The following is a 15,856-nucleotide window of genomic DNA, read 5'->3' on the forward strand; positions in this document are numbered from 1 at the left end:
AGGACAGGAGGGTGTAATCTTCTTGCTTCATGGGTCTCACATTTCTCGGTGCACAGTTAATCCCCCATCCGGCTTGCTGAGTGACTGGGTTGACAGAGGAGCTGGTGAATTTCCACCAACCCCATTAGGGGTCTTTGTGCCCCTGGAGCAGACAGTTGCCCAAATCCCACCCATTAAAAAAAAAGAAAAAAGAGAATGGGCTAATTAAGCCTGCCAGCCTAATTTTGTGCTTTCTAATTTCGCCCTTTAAGTGCATCATAATTATCAGATGCAAAATACATTTTCAAATGCAGAGCCACTGACGGGTGTATTTTTAAATGTGCAGGGCTAAGATGGGAGTTAGCAAGGAAGCAGACAATATTTTTAACTTGCATGGGGCAGGGAAAGGCCACTGCCTCACTGATTCCTGCCACTGCATTTGGAAGGAAAACAGCATTTAGTTGATGTGTTACTGAAAGGGATGTCACTGTGTTGCTGTCCCCGGTAATGCTGTTGGGCCCAAAGCCCTTTGGGGTGCACTTACACAAGTGGGTGTGTGGCCATAGCCCTGGGACTCTTGGCTTCATGCCAAAGCATGGGTACACGCCTCCTTGGAGGCTGCATGATGTCAGGGTTGACGTAGACGTGAGCTTGGAAGAGCTCTTGGTGACCAAAGGGTGCAATCCCTTCCTTATTATTTTTAAGGTTCTCTTTGCTATTGACAAGACCATGCACCTAAAGCCTTGGTCACTGGAGCTTTTGGAAAGAACTGTTTCCCTTACCCTCAACCTGTCCTAAGAGGCATTGTATGATTCTATTCAAAGTGAAGGTCAAAAACAACAACAAAAAGTCATAAACCATTACATATCATATTCTATTTAAAAGATAGCGTCGCTCTGACCTCTGCCTCCTTTGTCTGCCTCTGACCCTCCTGCCTCCTTTTCATAAGGACCCTTGTGATTACATTGGACCCACCAGAATAATCTCCCCATTAAGTTCCTTAATTTAACCACATCTGCGAAGTCCCCTTTGCCCTGTAAGATAACATATTGAAAGGTTCTGGGTTTAGAATGTAGACATCTTTCGGGGGGCCTCTATTCTGTCTTCACAGGAATATATTTATATTAATTTATGGTACAGGTGGTTAGAGCTATCCCCGATTGGGCAGGGGGGTAGGAAGTATCTGAGACACCAAGAGTCTATGGGTCAGGGGTCCCACGGAAGCCGGGTTGGGAGTCTAAGACTTAAACTCCAATCATTCTAGCCCCCAGCATCAGCGGGCAGGTGGGAAACCTTGTTTCTCATGAAAGGCATCCTCCGGCCAGGCGGCCTTCGCGCTCTCTGTTCCCTATTCCAGAACACAGTTCTCTTCAGGCTTCCTCCATCTGTGGGCGGAAATGTCACCCTCTCAGGGAGGCTTGCCCTGGTCATCCTATTTAAAATTGCAAGCTACCTTCTGCCCCAGCTGTTCTACCCTTATCTTCTGCTGAAATGTTCTCCATGTTACCATTTAATGCTCTGTATCATGTATGCATTTATCTAGTTTATTTCCTCTGCCCCCCGCTAGAATATAAGCTCCAGTCTCATGCACAAGCACCTAAAACAGAGCCTGGCACAAAGCTGGCACTCAGTATCTCTTGTTGACTCCATGGGCAAACGAATGACCCTCGATTAAGGCCTTTACATGCTGTATTATATCGTAGATTGAGACGCATCTCTCTTTCTGACTAGATTGCAAACTCCTGGGGACAAAACTAAGCCTGAGTCCTCTCAAGAGTCCTTTACACAGGGCTTATCTCACAGGAAGTGGAGTCTAAATAGAAATGGTCCACGGCACAGCTACAGTGAGGGTCAGCCATGTGCCTAGACTACACATCTAGGAGGGCTGAATGACAAGTGGGGGGTGCCAAGGTATTTTTGGCCTACGATACAAAAGAAGGCAGACCCTCCTACTCATGTGATTTATGACTTTTAACTTTAAATTGTTATTGTAATGATAATTTTTGCACAAGTGACTCTGCACAAAGAAGTTTGTTCTCAGATGATCCCTTAGTTGAACTGACACTGTAGAGTGCCTGTGTGCCGCCACCTGCAACTTGCAGGCCGGTGGGAATGTGCTGTCTTACTGGGCATGGTTTTGTGCAAAGCAGATCCGAGGCAGCACATCGCCCCCCATTATCTAACACCAGGCTGGCTTGATGCGTTCATGGGCCATTGTGGCCTTGGAGGCATCTGCTTTTGTGAAGCCTGGTAGAAGCTTGGAGCACACACCACTTCCTAGAGTCAACTTTATAAATATACCTACAGGAAAAATTAAAAACATCATTGTAATGACCTACCCCTCCTCTGTCATCAGAGCAGATGAAAAACTGAGGCCTAGAAAGGGCAACTGACTTATCCCATATCACAGAGGAGCTAGTGGTAGAGAGGCAATCAGTACTTGACAATCTTGGCTTTCAAGCCAATACTCTTTCATTATTCCCAGTGAAGAGGCAGGAGGTGTTCTCACTCACCCGCTCCCTCATCCGTTCACTCAGCCAGTCATTCATTCAGTTGATCATGCAGGCAATTGCTTTTCCTTGCCTCCCTCTCCAGGCCTGTCTGGCACCATACTGCCCCTAACTCTCTCTGGCCTTGCCATGCTAGTACACTTTGAAGTCCTGGCAGACCCCATGGTTTCTCCTGCCACAGGCCCTTTGCACATGCCATTCTCTTCCTGGAACACTCTCCTTTTCCTCCTTGCCCAATTGCTTCCTCTTTGCTCTTCTGCTTTCCTCAGGGGAGCTTTCTCTAACCTGCTTCAGTCATATCACTATATTCTACCCTCTCAGGGCATCATGTACCCTCCTTCCATGGTATTTGTTACAGTTTCCAACTTTCCTTTTCTTTTTTAAAAATTGTTTATTTTAAAGGACAGTTTGATTACTATCTCCCTCACCGGTTAGACTGTGAGTTCAATGATGGCAGATGCTGACAAGCTCAATACATTATCTTGAATGAATGAGTCAATGATGATTGAACAAATGAATTTAAAAATTGGCAACATGCAGGTGCTAGGGCGGCAAAGAATTAAAATAAGAAAGAAATGAACTCAGGAATGAACAAGCAGGAGGACAAGAGATAAGATGTTTGTGTGAATAGTTATAATTCAGCTGAGGGAGTGACATTTACCGCAAGAGAAGTTGAGATCCACACAGGGAGTCTTAGGGTTAAGAGCTCATTCCACGGTGGAGGGCAAGGGATTGGTGTGGGGAGTTTCCCAGAGGAAGGTGGATTTTAATCCAGATTTGCCCTAGGAAACCTCACAATCTAGCAGAGAGCACAAGGCAAATACCAGAAACTGGAGAAGTGTATGAGGTCATGGAATCCAGGGCCTAGTGAGCTAGTACAGACTGTGCCCGTATGGGTGTGCCCCCAAAACGACATTTGGGGCTCTGGCCTATGGGGATTCTTAGGGAGCTACCAAGCCTGTGTGGGATGGGACTTAAGGCAGCCTAACTAGCAGGTGGGGCACTTCCCACACCCTCACCCCATAAACATGGAGAGACCCAGGTTTTCCCACATGCCAGGGTCTAGGAGCTCTCTGGGGTGGGGTAGTTCCCTTCAGGGGATATTCCATCCCATGACCATTTGGATGGCAAAAAACTTGGCACAGCCCTTTCCTCCGCAGGGATATCTGGCATCCAGAAAACTCATGGGGTTGACAAATTATTTAAGTTGCTTTAACATAATGAAAGACATTAGTAGGACACTCTCTAACATGATTATATTAAGGTATCCAGTTCACAGAAAGGGTGGAGACTCACAACATTCTGAAAGCGGATTGCATCTCCAATTTACCTAGCCAGTGCAAAAATTTCCTGTCTAATATATTTTGTTCAATGTGGTCACCACGTATGCTTGGAGACACCTAATATACCCATATAAAAACTAACCCAGGAAGACTGCATTTTCTGTGTTTTTCCCCTGGATGCCCACACCAAAGCCATCTAGAGCGTGAGTGTGAAGATCTGCCCCGACCTAGGGTCTACAGGAGGTGTGCTTTTCTCACAAGAGCCCTTCAAGAGTGCCTGGAAGCAAGCCAAAGAGGAAGAGAGCCAAAGGGGTTCTTTTCTGTCTAAATCTATGCAAATTGATGGTTTGCCCTCTAATCACAAGTGTTTATCTTGGTTTCCTTTTTCAGCTAATTGAACAACTGGAAGAAAGCAGAGAAGTTGTGAGCCTTCCTTACACACGCACATTCTGAACCTCTGCTCCTCCAAAACCTTGCTACCTTGACCCCACCACCTCTTTCTAATGGAGGGGCCCAAAAGCCTCAGTCTACGTGGCTCCTTGCACAGTCCTGAAAATGCCCCCTACCCTGTTCCCAGACTCCTACGTGTCTTTGCACCAAAAATGACCTCTGTTCACCAAGTGAGACATTTTTGGAGGTAAAATGTAGAAGCCACCCTTCTTAGCCCTCTGGAAAATGAAGCACAAAACCAACCATGTTGGTATTGTTCTGCAGAGTCGGGATATTAACATCTGCTAGGTCTGGGTGAACACCAAGTCCAACTTTTCATGTTACAGACAAGAAACCAAAGAGAGGAAAGGATTTGCCTGCAATAACACGATGGGTCACTCAGAAGGGCCTATCTGAAGGGCTACAAGACACACAAAGTTTGGGGACAGTTTGATACAAAACGGAGAAGGCTCACTCCACCAAGCTAGGGATTGCACATTGGCTGCGATGGATTCTCACATTCTCATAATTTCATACATGTTATCCCCATCTTCATGAAAAAGTCTAAGGCCACCGTGATTTCTGCTTGTTGCTTTTTCAATTTTCTTAAGAAGTCAGTGACCTAGTTAAAGAATCTGATGAAATCGAAAACTCTTTCCTTTATAAAAATACATATGAATCAAAAGTTACACTCAATTTTAAGGGCTCCTTAAGGATCCATGGACTCCAGGCTAAAAGACCCTGCTTTAAATTAAGTATCCCTATTTTTCTCATGTAGAAAATGAGCACGCTGAGGCTTAGAGAAATTATGTGCTAAGCTCATGTATAGCATGGCAATTCAGTCCCTTAAATATAAATTGGCGGAGCTTCAAAGCTTAAGTTGGTTTCTTCCCCCAGAATACACTGAGATGAAATGCCACTGATTCCAGAAAGCAATCAATATGTTTTTTTTCAGCATCTGCTAAGTGCCTGGCATTGAAATAAGGGGTGGCCCCTTGGAGCTTCCAAAAAGTTTTGCATCGCGGGTAGCTAGCTTTCCTCTCTCCAAGAGAGAGCCTTCAAGTAAGAACACAAGGCCTGCATTTCCATGATGTATAAGGCAGGATGCCCTCAGTGAAGCAGGTGGGGCGGATACCCCACTGAGGGCTTTACTGGCTGAACAAAGCAGCAGCTGCGAACACAGTCCGCCATCTAAGTGGCTATGCGATGTATCCATTTCCTACAGGGAGCGTTTCCACCCTGTATACTTAAGATTAAGAGTTCAGGTTTTGTTTCAGGGTACTGCTATGGTAAATAGGCCCTCTTCTCCTGCCTTTCTCGAAGTGGTGGGGCCGGAGACCACCTGTCACCTGGTTGACCTCTTCAGCACCCTCATGGGTATCCAAGTGATGCCTGGTCAAAGCAAAGAGGATAGAGACAGCAGTGGGAATGGAGGTCACCAGGAGAGCCTGAATCTACGAAGTTAGACGGCTGTTTAGCAAGCAGCCCAGCCTGGTTTGTATAGGTGATGTGAGGAACTAAGTGGATTCTTCTTTGCACTCCATTTTCTATCTGACTCAGTGACCTCTCCACAGTCTCTGTAGCAGCTTGGATTTCTTCTGAATTTGGTCCCAGCATATTTTTCCTGATTTCTGGCTTCTACGGCTTCTTCTACTTGTCCTCAGAGCTGATAAAACTCTTTTAGGGACTCTCCAATAGCCTAAGGATGACCTGAAAACTAGACCTCCTATATCCAGAGATAATGGATGATTCAAGTTCATTCTCACTAGCCTAGCTCTGCACTGGTCTTCATGGAGACAAACCTTGGGAAATTATCTCCCTTGGTGAAGTATCATCAGAAGAGGTTGTGGAGGGGTAGGGAGCAGGGCAGGGATGGACAGAGGCACACACCAGGATGGCCGAGGTCCTACGGACAATTAATTGATAATACTAAAGCAAGGGGACTACAGAATTGAAGTAACTCTCAGCATTCCCTTGGAAAGTGGTCACTCAGTGAGGCTCTCAACTCTCCTGTATCTAAGATCATTGAGTTCTAGTCCTGCCTCAGCCACAAGTGTGTGTGACCTTGAACATATCCCTTCTCCTCTTGAGGACTCAGTTTCTCTACCTACACAGTGAGTGGGACCACATGATTTCCTAAGTCTAGTTTTTTTCTCTCTTTGAGACTTGAGAAACAAAGCATTCAATACGGTTTTCTTAAATTGGGGTATAATTTGCATACAGTGAAATGCTCTTCAGTGTACTGTTGACTCAATTTTGACAAATACATACACTTGTGTAACCTCACTGTCCCCAACCAAGATATAGAATGTTTCCATCACCACAAAAAGTTCCCATGTGCCATTTTCCAGTCAATTCTCTTCCCCAGAAGCAACCACTGATCTGATTTGTATCACTGTAGGTTAGTTTTGCATATTCTAGAATTTCACATAAATGCAATTGTACAGTATGTACTTTTGTGTCTGATTTCTTTCACTCAGTACATTAGTTTTAAGGTTCATCCACGTTGTTGCATGTATGTAGCTCATCCCATTTTTTTTTTTTCTGAGTAATATTTTATTGTATGAATATATCAGAATTTATTTATTTTCCTATTGATAGGCATTTGGTCTTTTTCCAGTGTTTGGCTGTTATGAGCAATGCTGCTATCAACATTCTTACACAGAGTTTTTTGTAGATTTATGTTTTTATTTCTCCTGGATAAATATCTCAGAGTAGAATTGCTGGGTGGTTAGGTATTTGTGTGCTTAACTTTTGAAAAATCTGTTAAACAGTTTTCCAAAGTGGTTTTTCCCATTTTATACTCCCACCAACAATGTATGGGAGTTTTGGTTGCTCCACATCTTCTCCATCATTTGATGCTGTTATTGTTTTTCTCCTTAGCTATTTCTTTCTGAACAGTTAAGTATGTGCTCCCCCCACTTTCTGTGTGTGTGTGCGTGTGTGTGTGTGCATGCGCATGTGTGTGTGTGCTGATTCTCTAGATTCTGTAGCTACAGGCTCTAGCAGTGCAGGGTGAGTGTAGTCCATTAGGTTTTCCCCCCCACAGCTGGTGATAATGGTCTGTTTTCTGCTGCTGCACATCACAGAGGGGCTCTTCTTTTCCAGAATTTGGACTTGCCTCTAAGGAGGAGGGAAGCAAAGAATGAGAGATCACAAGCAGAGTTTAGCAAAATTATTTGAGCTGCTGCTGGGCTAGGGGATGACAGTGAGGATGTGCTGATTAGAAATTCAGGCCACCTGTGTCAGAGATGCTCCCCAAGCCAGTTCTCATTCCTGACAGCAAGTGGAAAAGGCCCTGTGGACTAAAATTTTGAGGGCTCATGGTCTACAAAGAGCAGGATCTTGAACCATAAAATCTCCTAAGTCCTGAGAAAATCCAATGCTAAAGGAAGCTTCTCTCCAGGCTAGTCAGGAGTCAACCCTAGCAAGTCTGTTATGGGTAGGGACAGGTAAGCAAGCCCAAAGTAAAACTTCTACATGTTGTCATGAGTGACAAGGCAGAATCTCAACACATGTAGGATGAAAGTAACTGATTAAAAAGGAAGTTTTTGGTGAAACCTCCCATACTGGAAAGATATGACTCAACTATCCATAAACCATGGAACCTGGAAGCTGGAAAAAGTCAAGTGGCTCTGTGGGAGACAGTAGCTATACAACCCCGATTCCTCTGAGGATTAGGGTTGTGGTTGGCTATAGAGCTTGACTGTGAGCTAGATATTAAATAGCAGACCATCCCTTGTGAAACAACCACAGTGGTTGAGAGAAAAGCCTTTGTCTCAATACATGAAGTTCTGGACCTTATGGGAATCATGAAGAAGAGGGACTCTGGGAGTGGTCAGGAAATCAAGGTGCTTGTAGGGAGGAACAGTGAATTCTTTTTCAATGAGTCTACTTTTCCACGGGATGGTCTTAGGACTATCCTATGTCCCACATAGTCAGTTACCTGAGCTCTTCCTCTTTTCTTCTTCCACATCAAATCAATCCCCAATTAGTCCCCAAGTTCTGCTGGCCAACCTCATAAATACCTTATGAATTTACTCTGTTGCCTGGATTATTCTAGTACTTCCCTAAGTAGACTTCCCGTCTCCAATCCTGGCTCCCTCCAGGCTGATTTATGCTTTGGAGTCAGAGAGATTGTTTTAGAACTTGAGTCATTACTTAAACTTCCATAGCTGAGGTCACAAATCCTCCCTGATCTAACCTGGCCTACCTGGTCAGGCCATTGGCCTCACCCACACTCCCTACCCCCCAGGCTGCTCCACCACACCAGCTGCTGGTCGTTCCCCATACGCACCTCACTCACTCCTTCTTGCCTTTGTGATTTTGCTCATCCAGTTCCTCCCCCTGGAATGTGTTTCTACTCAAGCCAAGAGCTTCCTCCTCTGGGTTCCCAGGGCATCCTTGACCCACACCTTTTGTTTCACCTCCCACATAGTTGCACAATGATTTGTTTATGGACTGGACCTCTCTGGGTGGCTTCTCGAGGGAGCACCACTGGTTGAATTTGTCTTGTATCCTCAATTCTTATTTCGGGGCTGGCCACATGGTCAACATGCAGTAAACAATCCTTGAATGAGCAAATGGCTTACACAGTTTATCCTTAGCTCAAGCCCATGCAGGAGTTAAAAGACTTTACAGACATGAGTTCAAATCTCTTCCTCATAACTTTCCAGCTATGTGCTCAAGGACAAGTCACTTAACCCTTCTCAGTCTTTGCATCCACATATATAAAACGGTGAAACAATTAGGACAATTATTATTATTATTATAAGACAATTGTATTGTATGACAATTACAAAAGAGAATGTACGTAAAGCTCTCACCACACTGCTTCACATGTGCTCAGTAAATAGTCCGACTCTTGCCCCTATTACTGTCACTATTATCATTAGCAGGATTTCCTCTTCAGATTTTCTGCTGGGGTTTTCATTCCTGTTTGACCTTGATTTTCTTGATTACATTTATTCATCTTGATACCATGGGGTCACGGGAGACAGACCAATTCATATACAATACTTTCTTCCTTTTCATCAAATAATGGAAATGCAAGCCTCCCAGAGATCCCGCCTATGCCATTAACAAGGATGGTTGATCACAAGCATTTTGAGGGTGTGCCCAGAAACCAGAAAAATAAAATCAGGCAAAAGGCTCATTCGCTCTAATAAATACAAATGTATATCATGCACCATGTGTTTTTGCTTTTGAATGTGCTATATCTAAGCTAAAAGTCTGGCCTTGGTCTCCCTCCTAAAGCAGCAACCAAAAATGGCCTATGACCCCACTATCTAGTTTCATAGTCTCACTCCTCAATTTAGTGAAATCCAACAAGTGATTATGTTTAAGAATCTAGGGAGAGTCTCATTCTATTCGCACTTATTACCATTTCCAAAACAAACACACTGAAACAAGGTGTCAACGTGTGTGGGGGTCCTTGGAAATCCAGCAGTTACCATCGGCAGTCTCGATCAAGGCCGACTACACTTAACTTGTCAGAAGAGGTTGAAAGATTTACCCAATTTAAATCCCTTCCATGGCCTTCTGGTCTACTGTTGTTCCCTGACCTACCACAGACCAAAACAATCATTCTGTTTGTCAAATTCATGGTTGGCCGTTGTGCAAGAGCCCCATGTTCCTCAGGAAAGATCTTCAGAAACAATTATGGCAAATCCCTTGTTATTGTTGGTTGTCGCTTGTTTTTTTGTTAAGAACCCTTCTCAACCTTCTTGCTATCATTCCTTTTAAGTTGGCACAGCGTCTCATTGGAAATAAGGTGAGCCCTTCTGGATTTAGAAAATGGTATATGGGCTTGGTGTCAATTTTTTTAAAAAGAGATCATAATTGTGAGATTGGACTTGTTGCCAGGGACTGTGCAAGGGGCTATATCATAGGGATCTCATTTTATCTTCATGTTACATCCATGAAGAAACTGAGGTTCGGAGCAGTTTTTTAACTTGTCGAAGGTCACACAAACAGTAAGCAGTGGAGACGGAATTAAGAACCTTTTAGGGCTTAATCCAAATTCCACGTGTTGCATTGCGCTGTCTCTTTTTTAATACCTCTGGGATTTTGTTTCCTAGCCACGACTCTGAGCAAGCTTTTCCGCAGTGGAGAATACAGTCAGGGAACAATCACGGTGGTAATCCCACAGGAAGAGGAAAGAGCCTCCTGTGTCTCCATAGCTTGAGAAGACATACTGTTGGGCCAGAAATTAAATATCTACTCCTTGTCACAAAGGAGAGGCTATTGGCAGAGATGTGGGGAAAGCAGCCTGCAGAGATGTCCTCTTGAGTTGTGAAAGTGAATGTTCTTTATCTTAAAAATAAAAAAATAATCAGTTCAATTATAAAATAGAAGGTAAAATTTCTTTCCAGGTGCACTCAGAGACTACTGACTGCATCTCTGAAAGCAAAAGATTCTGTTAAAATAATCGGGCCTTAGCATTCCCATAGAACTCGAGCTTCCAGAATGCCCTTGCTCACCACAGTGGCAATCCCCACGTCCTGTGTTGGAAACTTGAAGAATTTCCCTTGAGTCTTAAAGTTTGCTGTGGCCAAATCTGGGTCCCTCCTCCCCAGAAGAGACTGTTCCCAGTTGGGATCCGTGCGGGTGCTTTTCTGCCAGCCAGAATTGCCAAGAGATTTGTTAATTCCAGAATCTGGGATAGCTACATATTAATTACATTTAATTACGCAAGACTAGATCATCAAATATCTTCGAGGGCCTTGGTGTATCATTTTAGGTACCGATGTACAATTTGAAGTATAAATAAGGCAAATGTCCCTTTTGAAAATCCTAACTAGTCCACTGTTCTACCGAATGGGGGTCATTCCTTTGCTGTTCGTGAGATTAAGTTTTCCTGTCTGCACTGGAGTTGGAGGGAACCAAAGAATCATCCTTGTCCCAGTAGAGAGTGTTTGGCCCTAAGCAATCTGTGAATAATTAAGCAATGAGTACAGCTGCAAGTCCTAAAATGTTCAACACTTGATACAGGTTAAGTAACATTTCTTCCTCCCATTGTAGAAGGGGAGACCAGACAAAATAGATTTTTTGTGTGTGTCTAGATTTGGTCCTGCTTTCCTCAGACTCATTTGGATGACTACTCTGTTCATAGACCAGTGTTTAAGAACTGTCCCCCTCCACCAACTAGGCCATGGGCTCAGTAAGACTTTACTAGGCAAAATCTCCAAACCTATAGACAGAGTGAATGAGATAAACGGTAGTGTGATTTACAGGAAGGCTGGGGTTCTGTACTTCAGCATATGTTTAAGTCTCATGTTTCCCTATAAATAAGAAGAATGACCTATCTGATTTCTAAGACGCCTTTAGAGCTAATGTTCTATGTAGTTATGGCAAAGTAAAGAAGAACCTGAAATGGTTCTGGAACATAATGGGAATTGAGCAAAGGGGAATCAGGGCAAGAGGTTAGAAGTAATGAAGAATCACATTTGACATCAAGGAGACCTGGGTTCAGGTTCTGCCTCTTACAGGTTGTGTGACCATCCTCACGTCCTCTCCCGCTTACTCTTCTTTAACTCCCTCTCTTAAGCCTTTTCGGTCTCTGTCTTTTGTCTAAAAAGCAGAGCAACTGTATTTGCTAATTGTTCAAAGTAGGGCTATCTAAGGTATCTTTATAATCCACAGAATTAAGAGCATGTTTTTCATTGGAAATTAACAGGGACACTTGTTTGTTGTGTACCTGTGCTGGCCGAAAGCTGGTCTCCCCACAGCTTGGCCACACACTCCTCAGTCTATTTTTACACCGTAGACAGGTGAACATACCTGTCCAATATGCAAATCACTTTAATAGCTTCCTACTGATTTTATTGATTAAGTGAAAATTCTTAACAGAGCCCTGTTAATTTTAGACCTTGGCAATTTCACCAGACTCACTTCGTATTTCTACTTTCTCCAATGATAAACTTTTTCTCAGCACCTTAAAAAAACATGTTCCTTTGTGTATCAGGACCATTGACACAATGCTTCTGCTACCTGAAATATTAGCACCCCCCCCAAGCATATTCTTGGTTTTTAGCTCAAAAGCTTCTTCTTCCAGAAAGCACTCCTTGATATTTACTCTCACTCCATCAATCCAAGACAAGATCAGGACCTTTGGTAAATGCATTCATGAGAAGCCTACACTATACAGCTCCTTTTTTTTTTTTTAATATAGCAATCATCACAATAGAAGTTTAACAATTATTGGTGCAAACCATAATTAGATGCCTATTCTCTCCTGCTCCCCATGTGAGTTCCAGGTTTAGGCTGTGACTTTCCACTACTCTGTTCACACTGCTCAATGCAGTGCCTAGTACATAGTAGGTGTTCAGTAATAGCGACTGAATGCCCGGCTATTTGAATGAAGACATACACACACAAAGTGAAGGTTCATCCTATATTGCAAGATGTGGAGTTGGATGCTCATAAATTATTTAAAAAGTTAGACAGTTGACAGGAACAAAATGATCCTGAGATCCTGAAAGGCTCCAGGATGTACAGTTGTTTAAATGTCACCTTTAAAACGTGGGTATTGATTTATAGTTTGTATTCCTGAGTACATAAGATTCTGTACTAGCAGAGAAAAAATCAAATTTCTGCATCTCAGTGAAGGAGAAGGCTAAGTCAGGTTTGGTATCATCTGTCGGAAGGTTGTGTGTGTGTGTGTATGTGTGTGTGTGTGTACACTCTTAAGGGTTTTGCATTGACTGGAATTCTTGGTGGTAAGAAGAAAAAAGCTTTAAGACTTACTGTTTTCTTAAATCAGAGATTAGTTTGTCCGTTTCAATATTTCAAATGAGTGGAGTAACACAGCAGGACTCTTGTGTCTGGCTTCTGCTCAGCCTAATGATTTTGAGGTCATCGATGTTGTGGGGTGTATTAGTAGCTTGTTACTTTTCATTACTATATAGTATTCTATTGTATGAATGATTCACAAGTTGTTTCCCTATTTCATTTTGATGGACATCTGGGCTCTCTTTGTAGCTATTTATATTATTAATAAAGTTTCCATAAATATTCTTGTACAGGTCTTTGTGAGCCTACCTGTTTTCATTTCTCTTGGGTAAGCATCTAAGAGTGATATTGCTGGGGTATGAGGTGGGTGGAAGTTTGCCTGATGATACTGCTATACTGGTTTTCAAAGCGACCCTACCATTTTTCACTCGCCCTGGGTCTACATCAACATACGGTGTTTTCAACCTCTTATCTTTGAGCCATCTCAGTGAGTGTCTAATATTATCTCATAGTTTTAATTTGCATTTTCCTGATGACCAGTGTTGAACATTGTTTCATATGCTTATTGACCACTTGATATTTTTCTTTATTAAGTTCTTGTTTGAGTCTTCTGTCCATAGTATTTTAAGTTGTGTCATTTACCTTTTTAATGTTGAGCTTTAGGGTTTTATATATAGTTATATAGATGCTTGCATATGCTCTATATCTAGGGATTTCTAGTGTATAGTTTGAATGTGAGTCAAAAGTCAGATACATTTAATGCAATGATTTTCCCTGAGCCTGTGACCTGTCTATCCACTTTTTCAAGGTGTCTTTTGAAGAGCATATGTGCTTAATTTTTATGAAGTACATTTGTTTCTTTACGGTTAGTACTTTTGTGTTCTAAGAAACCTTTGCTCATTTAAACGTCGTGAAGATGTTCTCCTACTCTCCTTATAGAAGCTTTAGTTTTCACTTTTATGTTGAGGTATAGGAACCATCTCAGATTGGTTTCTGTATACAGTGTGAGGTGTGAGTAAAAGTTCATTTTTCCCATATAGATAAATTTCCTTCTGTATTAAAATGCTTTGCTCCCTTTGCTGAAATGAATTGACCTTTTCTGATTATTTTACAGTTAATTATACTATTTATACGCATCATCTCTGTATGGTAGAAATATTATGTAACGATTTGTGACTATCCATCTCTTCCAAACTCTGTGTTCGGTGCCACCAGGTTGGTAGCTTTGAAATCATCCATGGGAATATTTACACCATGGAAAGAGGCAAACACCACACATCAAGGCTTAGTTTGGTGTTATTTTGATTCTCCAGACTAAAGAATGAGTCAGAAACAATGTTAATAATGCAGAGCACCCTTAAAATTACACCCCATTTACAACTATGACATCGTGAATGGCACACACATTTAAGGAAACAGTCTTCTAATATTTGAAAGCCATTATCTGAGCCAGCAGAGAAGTCACACACGTCATCCACAAATAAGTAAAGTTCCAGCACATCTCATTTCACGCTCACCTTGCTCCTTAATGTAAACAAAAACATCAACAGACATTCATGGGGAAGTATCATTACCAGCCTATTGAAACCAGAGGGGGGTTACAGATATAAACGTTTGACAAAAACATCAAGAAAAGCATCTTGTGAGAATCAGTTCGCTATATGGAATGTATAAAATAGAACATTGCATATTTCATTATTATTTTTAAATGTGCTTTCTATTCTTTATATTGGCAACATTTCTAATAATACAGGTACGCAGAGATAGGCACAGATTATTTCCCTCCTGCACCCCGAGAGCCGATGTTAAACATTTATCACCAGCACACACTAACTCACAGTATCGGGGGGATTACACTAAGAGTGCAATGAGAGTGCTTAGACGATGCAAGCAGCTAGCTACATGGAATAGAGAATTAGCATATTCAAGGTCTCAGCCCATCTAAATAAAAATTTTATGGGGGGGGGAGTTCTGATGGCTTTGAAAGAAGACATGAATGGCTATATGTCCCATGACCACAGCCCTGCTGAAGGGTCCACCTGAGGAAAAAGCACACAGATGGCAAGGCAGCCTTGGAAGTGGTCCCCCCTCCAGGTGGGACAGAGTGACGGTGGGTCAAGGCTAGTGGTGAAAAACAGACGGGGAAGGTTGAATCGGAGTGATTTTGTGACTACCCTTGAATTCTAAATTGTGGAGTTTGTATTTGCATGAGCAGGCAGTGGGAGCCATTGAAGATCTTCGAGCAAAGGAATCACATGGTCAGAGCTGTGTTTTCTGGCAGTGGAGGTAGGGTGGACTGGAGACGTCAGGAGATGGTTCCAAGGGCACAGATGAGAACAGCTGGCTAAGTCAGTGGCCAGCAGGACAGAAAGGTTATGACAACGGAAGAAATGTATCCAAGGTAGGAGTAATAGTACGTGGAAAAATAATTATATTTTTAAAATATTTTATTTTTAAATTTTCTTTGAACTTATACTTTTTATTTTTGGTGGAGGTTTAAGAATGAGGGAGATGTCAATGAATCAAAAAGTGGGAACTAGGGAGATTGAGAGAAAGCCCTCTGGATTACTTACACCCAACTCCCATCTTTCTTCATTTGCAAGATTTGGGGTATTTGAGGGTATTTTTACTCCATCAAATACTTCCATGTTTTCATTAATGAACATTTGAACATATATTTACTATTTCTTTTTTAGGTGCTTGCTATTTAATAAAAGAAATAAAATAGAGGCTTGCTATCTTTTTGTTTGTTTTAACAGAAATATTTAAAGAATGCTCTCTGTTTGCCTTTGGGTACATTCTGGCGAGGTGACTTTAGGCCATAAAGACTAGAGTGCTTGGGTCACATCCTGTCACAAAACTTTCTGGCTTTGTCTTGTTTATTTGGAATATAGAGGAGACATTGTGGAGTCCACTTAATTC

General features: G+C 42.4%; 1 protein-coding gene across 2 annotated transcripts in view; it reads right to left on the reverse strand.

The window, feature by feature from the left end:
• The window catches only part of LOC308547363 (uncharacterized protein), a 645,955-nt gene that overhangs the window by 28,276 nt on the left and 601,823 nt on the right, over nucleotides 1-15,856 (reverse strand). The window contains exon 3 of one of the 2 annotated variants that reach the window (XR_013997504.1): nucleotides 9,036-10,516. The exons of the other annotated variant lie outside the window; for it this stretch is intronic. The gene's annotated coding sequence lies outside the window, so the exon portion shown is untranslated. Of the gene's footprint in view, nucleotides 1-9,035; nucleotides 10,517-15,856 lie in introns of those variants that run through there. 2 annotated transcript variants of the gene reach the window in all.

This window comes from Miniopterus schreibersii (genome assembly GCF_964146895.1).
Source record: "Miniopterus schreibersii genome assembly, chromosome: 18".
NCBI classification, from domain to species: domain Eukaryota; kingdom Metazoa; phylum Chordata; class Mammalia; order Chiroptera; family Miniopteridae; genus Miniopterus; species Miniopterus schreibersii.